Genomic DNA, 10,000 nt, shown 5'->3' on the forward strand with positions numbered 1-10,000 from the left:
GGGGCCAGGGGGACCTCGTCCAGGTCGGCCGGGCGCTTCCAGACGCCTACCGACACCGGTCAGGTCGGCGAGGCTCCCGGCGGCCCCGAGCGGGACCACAGGTTGCGGAAGGCGTCCAAGTGAGCGGCGGCGAGAGGCGGAGGCCCCCGGGGTCGACTCCGCGGCCCCCGGGTCGGTGTGCGGGCCTCCAGAGCTCGATAAAGTAGTGGTGTCGCTAGCGGTCGAGAAGGCACTTTTCGACGCCTACTGCCACCCCCACATGGCGGTAGGCGCAAAACTGGAAAATCGCCGACCAGAAATGTCGCTTCGTATAATCGACGTTTTTTTTGACCACCATTTTCAGGTGTCGGAGGTGGGTCTGGACGAATACCAACACCATTTCTGGGGTTTCACAACCGCCCGGCTTCTCCGACATATGTTGGAAAGGAGTAGCGATCGAGCGACGGGGGCTGTCGGTAGGCGGCCGCGGGTTGCATGTGTGCCCGGGACAGCACCCCCATCCAACTAAGGGGTGTCCCCCGGGGGCCAGGGGGACCTCGTCCAGGTCGGCCGGGCGCTTCCAGACGCCTACCGACACCGGTCAGGTCGGCGAGGCTCCCGGCGGCCCCGAGCGGGACCACAGGTTGCGGAAGGCGTCCAAGTGAGCGGCGGCGAGAGGCGGAGGCCCCCGGGGTCGACTCCGCGGCCCCCGGGTCGGTGTGCGGGCCTCCAGAGCTCGATAAAGTAGTGGTGTCGCTAGCGGTCGAGAAGGCACTTTTCGACGCCTACTGCCACCCCCACATGGCGGTAGGCGCAAAACTGGAAAATCGCCGACCAGAAATGTCGCTTCGTATAATCGACGTTTTTTTTGACCACCATTTTCAGGTGTCGGAGGTGGGTCTGGACGAATACCAACACCATTTCTGGGGTTTCACAACCGCCCGGCTTCTCCGACATATGTTGGAAAGGAGTAGCGATCGAGCGACGGGGGCTGTCGGTAGGCGGCCGCGGGTTGCATGTGTGCCCGGGACAGCACCCCCATCCAACTAAGGGGTGTCCCCCGGGGGCCAGGGGGACCTCGTCCAGGTCGGCCGGGCGCTTCCAGACGCCTACCGACACCGGTCAGGTCGGCGAGGCTCCCGGCGGCCCCGAGCGGGACCACAGGTTGCGGAAGGCGTCCAAGTGAGCGGCGGCGAGAGGCGGAGGCCCCCGGGGTCGACTCCGCGGCCCCCGGGTCGGTGTGCGGGCCTCCAGAGCTCGATAAAGTAGTGGTGTCGCTAGCGGTCGAGAAGGCACTTTTCGACGCCTACTGCCACCCCCACATGGCGGTAGGCGCAAAACTGGAAAATCGCCGACCAGAAATGTCGCTTCGTATAATCGACGTTTTTTTGACCACCATTTTCAGGTGTCGGAGGTGGGTCTGGACGAATACCAACACCATTTCTGGGGTTTCACAACCGCCCGGCTTCTCCGACATATGTTGGAAAGGAGTAGCGATCGAGCGACGGGGGCTGTCGGTAGGCGGCCGCGGGTTGCATGTGTGCCCGGGACAGCACCCCCATCCAACTAAGGGGTGTCCCCCGGGGGCCAGGGGGACCTCGTCCAGGTCGGCCGGGCGCTTCCAGACGCCTACCGACACCGGTCAGGTCGGCGAGGCTCCCGGCGGCCCCGAGCGGGACCACAGGTTGCGGAAGGCGTCCAAGTGAGCGGCGGCGAGAGGCGGAGGCCCCCGGGGTCGACTCCGCGGCCCCCGGGTCGGTGTGCGGGCCTCCAGAGCTCGATAAAGTAGTGGTGTCGCTAGCGGTCGAGAAGGCACTTTTCGACGCCTACTGCCACCCCCACATGGCGGTAGGTGTAAAATCGGAATAGACCGGACCAGGAATGTCGAGGGGGAAAAAAATGACAAAGTCCTGGTGTGCCTAGCCTACGAGAAGGCACTTTGCGACGCCTACCGACATCCCCATGTGGCAGTAGGCGTAAAACTGGAAAATCGCCGACCAGAAATGTCGCTTCGTATAATCGACGTTTTTTTTGACCACCATTTTCAGGTGTCGGAGGTGGGTCTGGACAAATACCAACACCATTTCTGGGGTTTTCCAGTTTGAAAGTTTTATAAAACATGTTCGGTAGGAAGCACACTTTGGTGTGTCGGTTCGTCGGAGCAGCGACTCTTTGCCTCGTGGTGGTCCGGAACGTCTCTACGGGCTTGTCGCAAAGGCGTCAGAAAGTGGCATCTCCGCCGCCTAGGGCTGTCACCGTTATCGCTGTCGCCCCGCGCTCCAACTTGTTTTGATCCGCCGCCTTCGTTCCTGCCAACCGTGCGCCCGCTCATCGTCGTTAGGTTATAATACGTGGTACGTGTGTGTGCTTCTCCGTGGACCTAGGGCTGCTCGACGTGTCGAACGATATGTTGGAACAACTAACGGCTCCTTTTCCTGGTTCCATAGTCGTCGTGGTACCCGCGTCGTCAGCCATATCTATGTCCACCATGTTTAGCCGATACGTTTGCTGCAGCTTCTGCTTCCGCCTCAGCGTTCGCCGCTCTCAGCCGCCGCTGTTGTTGCTGCCGTTCTGCCATTCAACCACTACCTGCGAATCTTTCGATGATCGGCCGAACGACCCATCGCTGTGCGACCGATAAATCCTCCGGATTAGGGAGAAACGCCGCCGCTCTCTGCCGCCGTCGAACGGAAAAACGTACATTGTAACGAACGAACGAACGAACGAACGAATTAACGAACGAGCGAACAAACAAACAAAAATAGCCGCGGGGGATGCACTATGTAGATCCTGATCCCCTTGTAACCATACGTACGTTGTTCGATGCTCTCCCGTCCTGGAAGTCGCCGCAGCAAACAGGAGGATGAGCAGCAGCAGGCGCCGCCGCCGTAACCGCCGCCTGCCTGCCGCCTCCTACTCCTGTCAGCGTCCGATCTCACAGCCGTGTGAACGTTCGCTGACACCCGATTTCTTTCCGTCTGGCAAAACCTTGGACGTCCCGCTCGCGGTACACGTGCTGCAGCGACTTCTCGTCCGACAACGCATAAGCGTCGACGTCTGCCGCCGCATCTTCTGATACGTGGACGGTGATAGCGCTAGTCCCTTCTTGCGCCACCTCCACCTTTGTTAGCGCCAAAGAAGATCGATCGAGCAGTCGTGGTCGCAGTCGATTAACCCGTTTTCACCGTCCGCAGTTCCCAAGCCGCCGATCAAGTCGTTGCTCTTCTTGTTCGTTCTTCCCATACCGTCGATTTGCACGGCTGCCGGATGAGCCATCCTCTGTCCGGCGAAGCGCTCACGTCAGTGATCGATACTTGCACCGACAGTCCTCCCGCTCGCGACTCGGTGCTCGAATCGGACTCGTTCGTTTTTATCTCGATGCGATTGTGAAAAGGGGGACCGGTCGTCAATGTCGTGTGTGTCGACGATGTTGTTCGCCCGGTCCGCCGCGTTGTTGTCGTTTTTTTTTTTTTTTTTTTTCCCCTAACGTTCGCCGTCGCACGGACGAAAGGGTGAGAAAAAAAAAAAGCTCGAAAAAGCCGCCCAAAAAAATCGGACCGAGGAGCCGCTTGCGAGAACGCGCCATGTGCACGTTGTCTCTCCTCGGTTTTCCGAGCACGAACACGACGCCGGTCGGTCGGTCGGTCGACGAAGGCGACGACGAAGGTGACGGGAAAATTTACGCCGCCGCTGCCCTGGTCCAGCTCCTCCCCGATGACGGCTGTGATGTTGACGTTGACGTTGGCGACGACGACGACGACGACGGAGACGACGACGACGACGAGACGGCATCGATGGCGACCACGATGACGACGACCTCGACGAGTTCAGTCTGCACCTTGACCTCCGATGTCCGTGTGCACTGCCGTCGTGCTGTTTGTCGTTTGTCGTATGTATCGCTGTCAAGGGTGCCGTTGTCGTTGTTGTTGTCGACGTTGTTGCTTGCTCTCTCGTCTCGGTCGGTTGGTACGTTGATGACGACGACGACGACGAAGACGACGACGACGACGACGAGACGGCATCGATGGCGACCACGATGACGACGACCTCGACGATTCCAGTCTGCACCTTGACCTCCGATGTCCGTGTGCACTGCCGTCGTGCTGTTTGTCGTTTGTCGTATGTATCGCTGTCAAGGGTGCCGTTGTCGATGTTGTTGTTGTCGACGCTGTCGTCTGTTCTCTCTTCTCGGCCGGCTGTGACGTGGACGTTGACGACGACGACGACGAGACGGAATCGATGGCGACCACGATGACGACGACCTCGGCGAGTTCAGTCTGCACCTTGACCCTCGATGTCCGTGTGCACTGCCGTCGTGCTGCTTGTCGTTTGTCGTATGTATCGCTGTCAAGGGTGCCGTTGTCGTTGTTGTTGTCGACGTTGGTCGCTTTCGTTCTTTGAGTCTCGGTCTCGGTCCAAGTCAGGGGAGAAACAAAAAAGAGGCCATCAGCGCGGGCAGCGCGCTTCTACTGACGGCGAACCTCCTCGAAAAACAAATAAACACGTGCCCGTCGTTGTAGTTGTCTGTCTTATGTCGGTCGGTCGGTCGGTCGGTCTGTCGTTCTGTCGAAACAAAGTCCCAAATTCCAACGATACCTGGTTGATCCTGCCAGTAGTCATATGCTTGTCTCAAAGCTTAAGCCATGCAAGTGTAAGTTCACGCCACGCATTAGAACGGGCGAAACCGCGAATGGCTCAGGAACCGGACCTAATCCTCGGGACCGTATTCCTCCTCGGAGGCGATGGATAACTGTGGCAATTCTAGAGCTAATACATGTGACACAGGCCGCGATCGGTCGGCGCGCCGTCGTCGCCACGCCTCGCGCGCTGGCACCCGCGTCGGCCGTTCCGGGTCGCGGCGCTACATATTAGACTGAGACCGATGCGCGTCATTCCGTCCTCCCGTCGTCGGCGTTCCCGCTCGCGGGTCCGTTCGGTGGCGGGGCTCATAGGGCGGCGCGCTCCGCTTTGGTGACTCTGGATAACTCACTGGTCGATCGCACGAGCTTTCACGCCCGGCGACGGGTCTCTCGAGGGTCCGCCCTATCAACTGTCGACGGTCGGTTAAGTGCCTACCGTGGTTACTACGGGTAACGGGGAATCGGGGTTCGATTCCGGAGAGGGAGCATGCGAAACGGCTACCACATCCAAGGAAGGCAGCAGGCGCGCAAATTACCCACTCCCGGCACGGGGAGGTAGTGACGAAAAATAACGACGCGGGACTCTGTCGAGGCCCTGCGATCGGAATGAGTACACTTCAAATCCGTTAACGAGGACCAACCGGAGGGCAAGTCTGGTGCCAGCAGCCGCGGTAATTCCAGCTCCGGTAGCGTATATTAAAGTTGTTGCGGTTAAAAAGCTCGTAGTCCGAACTCGGGTTCGTGGTCGCGCAAGCGGCCCCGGGGCGGCGGCGCCATCGTCCGTCGTTGACTTTGGTCGTCCGTTCGCATTCCCGGCCCTTTCCGCCGGTGTCAACCGCTAGCATACCCGCCACGCGGTCCTGCCGGCGAGGTGGACGAGGAGGTCGTGATCGGGATCCGGGAAAAAAAAAACAAGTGGTCGTCGGTTCGGTTCCGGGAGTAGTCTAACGGGGGGGTGCTACGTGTGTGTGTTTGGGTGTGTTCATTCGCATCCCCGCACTCTGACCCCCGCGCTTCTCTCCCTCTCCCTTTCCGCGCGTTCCTCTTTTTTTTTGAACCCCCCGGTCCGCTCCGAGTCCCTGCTTCGTGTCTTGTCTGCGCGCGTGTTGCGGTCGGCGGTTTCTCCTCCAAGGGTGCTCTTAACCGAGTGTCCGCGGCGGCCGGTACGTTCACTTTGAAAAAATTAGAGTGCTCAGAGCGGGCTGTTCAAGCTTGCATACGATAAGCATGGAATGATGGAAGAGGGCCTCGTCTACGTCTGTCGGTCTCCGTCTACGGCGAGGCAATGATCGAAGGGAGCGGTCGGGGCCACTCGTATTGCGACGTTAGAGGTGAAATTCTTGGATCGTCGCAAGACGAACTGCAGCGATGGCGTGTGGCAAGCACGTTTTCCTCGATCAAGAGCGAAAGTCGGAGGTTCGAAGACGATCAGATACCGTCGTAGTTCCGACCGTAAACGATGCCGACCGGCGATCCGCCGGCGTTCGCTTCCATGACCCGGCGGGTAGCCTGCGGGAAACCAGAGTTCGGTTCCGGGGGGAGTATGGTTGCAAAGCTGAAACTTAAAGGAATTGACGGAAGGGCACCACCAGGAGTGGAGCCTGCGGCTTAATTTGACTCAACACGGGAAAACTCACCCGGTCCGGACACCGGTAGGATTGACAGATCGATAGCTCTTTCTCGATTCGGTGGGTGGTGGTGCATGGCCGTTCTTAGTTGGTGGAGCGATCCGTCTGGTTGATTCCGATAACGAACGAGACTCCGGCCTGCTAACTAGTGCGCCGATGTCAGTGATTTTTACGGCGGGCTCGGCGTCCTCCGTGGCGCTCGGGTCCGGGTCGGTTTTCTCACGCACTTCTTAGAGGGACGGGTGGCAGAAAGCCACACGAGGCGGAGCGATAACAGGTCTGTGATGCCCTTAGATGTCCGGGGCCGCACGCGCGCTACACTGGAGGTATCAGCGGGGACTTCGCCCCGGCCCGAGAGGGTTGGGAAACCTCTGAACCACCTCCCGTGATAGGGATCGGGGCCTGTAACCAACCCCGTGAACGAGGAATTCCCGGTAGGCGCGGGTCAACAGCCCGCGTCGATCACGTCCCTGCCCTTTGTACACACCGCCCGTCGCTACTACCGATCGAACGGTCCGGTGAGGTCCTCGGATCTGGCCGACGACGCCGCCGGGCAGTGCGCGACGTGTCCGTCACGACACTCGTGCATCTACGCCTCGGCGTTCGATGCCTGGAGAAGACGACCGAACCCGATCGTTTAGAGGAAGTAAAAGTCGTAACAAGGTTTCCGTAGGTGAACCTGCGGAAGGATCATTACCGTTTTCCCGTTCGAGACTGGTTTGTTGTTTTCCGGCCTACCTCCTCTGTCTGTCGGCGTCAACGCCTCGAATGCGCGCAAACAAACCTATAAAAGGCGGAGCGAGAGATAGATTTGTGGTGACGCGGAGGTTTTTAAAGCCCCAGCTCTTCTTGCTTGCTTCCGCGTCTTACCACCTGTTTGTTTTTTCGCCCACCGCAAGTGATGGCCGCTTCTTCTTTGCCTTGTCGCCGCTTTATCGTTTTTTGTTTTTTTTGCAGCCGCTGTGCCACCGCCGCTAGCTAAAAACAAACTACTCGCGACATTGCAATGCCGTCACGCCTCCTCGCACAGACCTCCTCGCACACTACTAAATCTATATAAACAAAAACTAATATAAAAAACCCAAGTGCTGAACCCTGGACGGGGGATCACTCGGCTCGTCCGTCGATGAAGAGCGCGGCCAGCCGCGAGAACTGATGCGAATTGCAGGACTCAGTGAACATCGACACCTCGAACGCACATTGCGGCCCCGAGATCCCTTGTCTCGGGGCCACGTCCGGTCGAGAGGCGGAACGTTACATGTCTTTCTCCGTTAACGAAACGACATCTTGCCGTCCCCGTGCCCGCCCGGTCCTCGGCACGGTGGTAACCGGGACGTCGCAGGAGCGAGTGACGAGGGGGAAGAAAAATAAAAAAAGAATTGACTCCTTTCAATGTCTTTTTTTTTTTTAAAACCCTCTCCGGCCTCCTCCTTCGTCTCCCGCTGGCAGACCGCGGAGTCTTTTCCCTTTTCGACCGCGTGAAGAAACACTGTGGAGGAGGAGCAGGAGGAGTCTGTCCGAAAGCAGCCGAAGGGAGAACAAAACAAAAAAAAAAGCACCGACCTAACCGACTGCCGACGTAAGCGCCGCCTGCTCGTCTCGCTCTCTGCCTCATGAAGGTGTCTCTCAGCGACGCCTCGAGCAGCGCGACGAGCACGGCCGTCGCACCGTAAAAAGGTGGCCGCGTCGTAGGCAACGTCGGATGGGGAGGACCCACGCTTTTTTTTTAATTGTTGGCTTCTTCATTTTCGGTCGGACGGGCGCTATATCGGCCAGCCGTCGTCACACGGAGGGTACCGATCGAGATTCCTCTCCTCCAAACACCACACTCTACTAAAAACCGCCGCCCTCGGCTCGGACGAGACGACCCGCTGAACTTAAGCATATCGCTAAGCGGAGGAAAAGAAACCAACCGGGATTCCCTTAGTAACGGCGAGTGAACCGGGAGAAGCCCAACGCCGAATCCCGTCGCAAGTTAAAGGCTTCGGGACGTGTGGCGCATGGGTCGAAGGCAGCCGTTCGTTTTCGTCTCGCATAGTTCGGAGTTCCCTCGATCGGGGCCGCCCGCGGCGGGTGCCAGGCCCATTCGGTGCGGACGGCGAGCGACGGCCTTCGATCCGAGAGTCGGGTTGCTTGGGAACGCAGCCCAAATCGGGTGGTAAGCTCCATCCAAGGCTAAATACCGGGACGAGTCCGATAGTCGACAAGTACCGTGAGGGAAAGTTGAAAAGAACTTTGGAGAGAGAGTTCAAGAGAACGTGAAACCGCCCAGGGGTAAACGGGTGGGACCGCTCACCGCGATCGCGGGGGGACTCAGTCCGGTGCTGCCTAGGCTCGAGCCCAAACTCGATGTGTGTTCTTGAAAGAGAGGCCGTCGCGGCACAGGTCGTCGTTCGTCGTGTCCGCGGGGAACTCGTTCTCCGCGGGCCAGCTTTTGTGCCCGCGTCGCCGACGAAGGAGACGGGCCGCGTGGATAGCGGGAAGGGAAACGTGGTGACGACCGCGGCGTCGGTAGGTGGCTGCGTCGGTTGGCTGCGACGGAGGGGACTCGTCCTCTCGATCGCTGCTGCCGCCGGGCCCTAACCCGCCGCATCCGTCGCCGCCGCTTCTTCTTTCCTCCTGCTCCCTCCGCGCGCGACTCCGCTGCACCCGTCCCCTTCTCATCGCTCGGCGTAATCATGGCGCGGGCGCTTCGGCGCGACCTCCGCGCGGCCGGCACCGGACGCACTTCCCCTCCGGTCCGTCGTCGCGACCCGTTCCCGGCGTGCAGGTCGAACACGCGGGTTTTTTTCCGTAGGCGGCAGGCGTTTCATCACCCTGAAAACCCCCGTCTTCCCACCTTGTGAAGTCGGGGGCCACCGGCCGTCGGGCCCGCGAACGTAACTGCCCCTTTCTGCCGGGAACGGAGGAAATCTGACACGATCCGTTACACGTGGCGAGCCGGTCCGTTTTGATCCCGCCGGAAGTCGCGTGCGGGCGACGCACTCTGTGTGTCGCTCCTTAGGCGCCCCACCGTCTCGGGCGCGTGCGCGATGAGAGGCGGGATAGGACTGGCGCGGCCTCGCCGTCACGCACCTCGCCGACGTTTCGGGTTCTTGTCGGGGGCAACCCCGCCCGCGCCCGTTTCCGTTTCCGGAGAGGTCGCTCGGCGACGCTTTTTTACTCGAGCCGCCCGCCACCCCGGGTCAGCGACGTGCATCGGCAACCCACCCGACCCGTCTTGAAACACGGACCGAGGAGTCCTGGCCGTTCGCGAGTCGTAGGGGCCACCTCTGACTAACCCCGAAGGCGAAGCGAAAGCGAGAGAGCGTGTAGGAGGGCGTCGATCGGGAGAGGTGTCGTGGCAAAGTCGTCCGGGGGTCGTCGGGGGGTGTCGTCGGTCTCGTGCCGTCGTCTTCTCCTCGCCTCACCCGCCTCCGAGCCGTGCCCGATCCCGCCGGCGCGGCGTTTTCGGCCTTCCGCCGTCGCTGCTGCGGTGCCCGCAACTTTTCCTTTTTTCTCTCTTCCCGAGAGAGATAGGAGAGGGAAGGCTCGTGGCTGACGTGCGGTTGTTTTTCCCTCCTCCCCGAGAGGGGACCGGCGCATCTTCCAAAAAGGGGAATTGCCGGGCGCCAGCTTCCATATCCTCCTTCCGCCCATCGGTGAGATCCCGCGGCTTGAACTAGTCCTATTTTGTCGTCGAGTTTAGGCGCTGCGCGCGGGCGCATCACCCCCGGGTCGGTTTCCCCTTTTTCCGAGTACGACTCGGCCGAC

The 10,000-nt window shown here is 60.1% G+C and overlaps 2 non-coding genes and 1 pseudogene across 2 annotated transcripts in view; all 3 read left to right on the top strand.

Annotated features, from left to right (window-relative positions):
* Window positions 1-4,572: 4,572 nt before the first annotated feature.
* LOC145274009 (small subunit ribosomal RNA) lies at window positions 4,573-6,943 on the top strand (annotated as a pseudogene).
* Window positions 6,944-7,338: 395 nt separating this feature from the next.
* On the top strand, window positions 7,339-7,496 carry LOC145274016 (5.8S ribosomal RNA). The gene has a single exon (XR_013866590.1). It is a non-coding gene; the product is annotated as a 5.8S ribosomal RNA (ribosomal RNA).
* A 595-nt stretch (window positions 7,497-8,091) lies between these two features.
* The window catches only part of LOC145274010 (large subunit ribosomal RNA), a 5,721-nt gene continuing 3,812 nt past the window's right edge, over window positions 8,092-10,000 (top strand). The window contains exon 1 of the ribosomal RNA XR_013866585.1: window positions 8,092-10,000. This exon is cut by the window's right edge and continues 3,812 nt beyond it. This is a non-coding gene — a ribosomal RNA (large subunit ribosomal RNA).

The sequence above is a fragment of the Euprymna scolopes genome, unplaced genomic scaffold (assembly GCF_053919585.1).
Source record: "Euprymna scolopes isolate OS-2025 unplaced genomic scaffold, ASM5391958v1 sca240, whole genome shotgun sequence".
NCBI classification, from domain to species: domain Eukaryota; kingdom Metazoa; phylum Mollusca; class Cephalopoda; order Sepiida; family Sepiolidae; genus Euprymna; species Euprymna scolopes.